This window comes from Frankliniella occidentalis, unplaced genomic scaffold (assembly GCF_000697945.3).
Source record: "Frankliniella occidentalis isolate FOCC.00 unplaced genomic scaffold, Focc_3.1 Scaffold157, whole genome shotgun sequence".
NCBI classification, from domain to species: Eukaryota; Metazoa; Arthropoda; class Insecta; order Thysanoptera; family Thripidae; genus Frankliniella; species Frankliniella occidentalis.
Window position 1 is genome coordinate 286,031 of NW_026267283.1, and position 4,580 is coordinate 290,610.

General features: G+C 41.5%; 1 protein-coding gene across 1 annotated transcript in view; it reads right to left on the reverse strand.

Annotated features, from left to right (window-relative positions):
* Positions 1–1,848: 1,848 nt before the first annotated feature.
* The window catches only part of LOC113203334 (zinc finger protein 287), a gene marked incomplete in the record, with an annotated part of 19,164 nt that continues 16,432 nt past the window's right edge, over positions 1,849–4,580 (reverse strand). Inside the window, 1 exon segment of the mRNA XM_026417959.2 lies at positions 1,849–4,445.

A 4,580-nucleotide genomic window follows, 5' to 3' on the forward strand; every position in this document is an offset into this window, starting at 1 on the left:
AGGTTCGAAAGGGCGAATGACGGACTTACTTTCTGGATGACCACTATATGGTAAAAGCAATGTCTAATTTAAGGGGAAACGGGAAAACTGTGAGGAATTTACTTGGTTTGAGGAAAGCCCCTGAGATCTCGAGGAACTCTCCTCAAAAATGTGGGATTTTCCATATTTTTTGAGAAGGTTCCTCACTATCTGTGGCGAGATCTGAGGACTTTGAGAGAGAGAGAGAGAGTTCTTTAAAGTTTCCCGTTTTCCCTAAAAAAAGAGATATTGTTTTTACCGTGTATGGCACCCCAAGGATTTTACCCAGACCCAGGTGGAAGCGCCGCATTGCCCTGTAGGATGCAATGTTGTCTTTTCAAAACGCCATTGCTTTGCGAGAGCAGTTTGTCCTATTCCTTTTTTGCCAAGACTGCGGTGACTGCACTTGCTCTCGGGAGATTTTAACGCGGGAGGCACACCAAAACGCCGCCGCCACCCACCACCAGGAGACGAAGTGTGACGTGGTATGGCCGAGGCTGTGGCCGTATTTTTGGTCACGTTTGTGGTGTAATCTATGTGTTCTATGTATTATGCCTAGACCTTCTTAGCTGGTGTGACCATCAATTGGTGTGACCCAAACTCAGGGCATACTGTTTTACATGGTGTGAACAAAACTGACCCCAGTCATAGAGATCGTCCAGAAAGTGCGTCCGTCATTGGCCGTTGAGAAATTGCCAGGTGCAGTGCAGCCAATCAGCTCTCGTAGCGCCTGATAGGTAGGCAACATCTGGCCAACAGTGCATGCGTGTGCTGCGGGGTGGCCTACCCTGAGTCTCACAGGCGCCGAGCCCCCTAATGCGCCAAATACCAGGTGGCTGGTTCACGCCGCACACTTCCGTAGTTATACTGTACCGCATGCACGGGTGCGGTTGGGTTGGGTTTGCCTATGCTCTGTGCCCACACCTCCTTATGGCCCCGTGCGAGTAGACAACGCGTCCACACACGTGCATGCGGTACAGTATAAGTACGAAAGTGCGCGGCGTGAATCAGCCACCTGGTAGATATGAGAAAAAAGAACGTACTTTCTGAACGATCCCATGGGCAAGCCGACCGCGCGCCTGCATGCGGGTTAGTATAGCAGTATAGCCTAGGGTGGAGAGCCTCTAGACAGCCACCTGGCCGTCTACTCGACGTACACGTCATTTAGATGTCGAGGCTTATTTTTTTTTCTGACCAAATAGAAGTCTATAGATGGTCCGGAAACGTGGTCGTCAACTACTAATAGACCTCTAATCCACGCCAAGTAGAAAGCTTTTGGCTCATACCCTTCGTTTTCCACCTGAATTCCTCTCCGCAGTGGCAAGACGGCACGCGCGAGTTTCAGACTGGCTGGAAGGGTTCTTTGGATTGCCCACGCACAGCGAACTGCCTACCGTTCAGGCGGCTTCCTTAGAGGTTGCCGGGGGGGGGGGGGTAAATAATTCCCCTGTCGTTTTCCCTCAAGCCCTTCTCTCATGCCTCAAGCCACCGGCAGGACCCATCCCTTTGGCCTCCGGCCGTGACCCGCATGTCACTCGCTCGCGGGGGCGGGCGCGTCCTCAGTCAGCTGGTCGAGTGGCGGCGCATGGTAGCGGCGGCGGGCCAGCCGGGCTGCACGCAGTGGGTCAGTGTAAAGAGGGAAATAGGCCGACCCCGCGTTAGCCCCGCGCCTGGCGGGCGGCGGCGCGGCAGCAGTACGGCCACGTCACGAGTAGGGCGGCGTGGAGGCGTGGGAGGGCAGGGGCACGAGAGCGTATGCCTGGCGTATGCCTGGCGCATGCCTGCCTCACCTCGTCCGTCGGTCGGGGATGAAAGAAAGCACTCGTAAGCTGATCTTCACAGACTTTATTCCTATTCTTTCACCGTTTCAAGTCAGTTATATTAAAATTCTATAAATCTTTAACTTTCGGAAAAATAAAACACATAATATATTACAAATTGCAAAACAAACAAATAAGGAGGCATGAAGATACCGAATGTGCAGATATAAAACAAACCCTTCTCTTTAGAGTACTCATGTCTGTACTGGTTATACAATAAAACATACCATGGATCCTTGATTTAATTTAATTGTAATACAATAAGAAAAATACATCTACATGCACTCCATTCACCTGAAAGCTTTCCTAAATTAATTTTACAACAGACATATCTGAAACAGCTCTACAACAAACATTTAGTGTCCATTTGTAGAAATCTTGGTCCAATGCTTTGAACTTTATGATGACAATGCATGCCTCTTTGCGGTCAGGTAAACACAAGGCAAGGCAGAGCATGATCTTCTTCTATAAGATTACACACAAATGCGTTGTTGTAATTTTAAATTATACCTTACTACCTTACAGAGTCTACATTGTAGCAGTGTCTACTTAAATTTTATTTGATTTTAATTTGCCATTTCATCAACTATTTAGTAAGAGGGTAAAAGATTGATCTAGAAAAAAACTGCCTCAGATTTAGAATAAAGTTATAGAATGCATATGCATAGTTAAAAATATCACTTAAGTTTGAAAACAGGTGAAAATTACAGAACTATCAACTCAATCGTCAATTCTGACTTAGTGCACCATGAATGTGATGACACGGTATATAAGATGTCAAAGGGATAAAAAATTTTCAACTGTTTATAAACTTAGTGAAGTTAAAAAGAAATTGTTTGAGCAAAGCTAATTTGAGAATGCTGCTGTATGACCATAAATTTTACAAGGTCTTTCTACTTTTAATAGAGCCTCAAAGTGATGAAAACCCCAGACACACTTTTCACAGCCAATGTTTTATAGCATTAAGTGAGGCATATTAATTGAACCTATTACTTTAAATATAACTCCAAACATGTGTTGAAATGATTCTATAGAACCAATCATAAAACAGATACTACAATCAAAATAGTAAAAATTTGAAAATACCTTTCAAAACAAATTTAACTGGGTGGCCTATTAAATTGCTACGTGATCCCTAGTAATTTAACATGCCTTTCAATTATGGCAAGGTTGAAGGTAATATGGAAATGTGTATCACAGCTACTTACATCAAAAGTAAGCATGCTACTGATATTGAAGACCAACACATTCAATTCAGGTACAGCTTCAAATGTCAAATGTATATTGCATGCATGTGCTCAAACCAATCATCAAAGAGAGCTTTACACCAGGCCAAATCAGCCATTGGTATGTGCTACAAATGAAACACATTTCAAAACTAGGTTGTCACACAGTGCACTGCACAGGCAAAGTCAACTGAAAGATGTGAAATAAACAAGTTTCAAACCAGTGTTTTGGAGTTTTGAAAAAAATCAAAATATGTTGCCCTCAATTAGTTTAGATAAAATATCTACACAGTTGTATGCTTTAAAACAAAATGGCAGTTTAAGAAGAGTAAGATAGTAAGGCATCCTAAACCTCTGATGATTGCACATTCACCCACATGACAGCTTCACCAAATCACTAACTCTAGTTTTCCTTGAAAAGATTGCTTTAATAACTAAATTGAAGGTTTAAATATCATTTCTAAGCTAAGACTTAACCTAACAGTATCAACAAATTTTAAAGTATTAGTGAGACAATCATGCATAATTTTTCTTCTTTTTTTCAATGTGAAAAATTCCTCAGCTTTTAAAAACCCGTGTATTGAGCCTCAGAGGGAACAAAAAGACAGAGAAAAGAAAGAAAAGAAAAGCCAGACCAGTATGGCATCGAATGGCCTGCATAGCAAAACTGAAAACTTGAAAGGTCACTTAAAGGGATTATTGAATGGTTGTATCAGAGGAAATGTCCCAGTTCTTTTGTTGTTATTTTCTTTTCAAAGTGGTAGGAATTACATATGAAATATGTAAAATATTTGAAAATGCTGGACATCATTGACATCTCACTCATAACCTAATACCTGTGATGACATCATATGGTATACATCATGAAGAACTTCATAAGAATTTCCAGTATGTTTATTACGCAGTTTCAATTCATACCGCAACCAACAACAGGAAAAAAAAAACAGGGTATATAGAATATACATTCTAAAAATTAATTCTATCCTTGTTCATGATTAAAGAATACTTTACGGGTAAGCTTAGATGACACTAGAGGTACTTATAAAAGCTCTCGCCTTGTGTATGTTTGTCAATCACACCATTCTCACATGGAATATGTTTCACTGTATAACCATACTTATTATTTACAATTAGAAACCTAAATTAATCGTCTTACCTGATATAACCATATTAAATTACAAAAAAAGAAAGAAAAATTATCCTTTATCTGCATATGCAATCACTCTTTTCTATACTAAAATCTATGTATGTACAAAGAGGAGATGGGTTAGATCGCAGCGTCATAAATTAATGAACATATACACACATGTACGGATATACACCAACACACACATGCGCAGTCTCTCACATACACACTCATAGTTACAAGGAAAGCACATATCGTACACGTCATTTAGATGTCGAGGCTTATTATTTTCTGACCAAATAGAAGTCTAGATGGTCCGGAAACGTGGACGTCAACTACTAATAGACCTCTAATCCACGCCAAGTAGAAAGCTTTTGGCTCATACCCTTC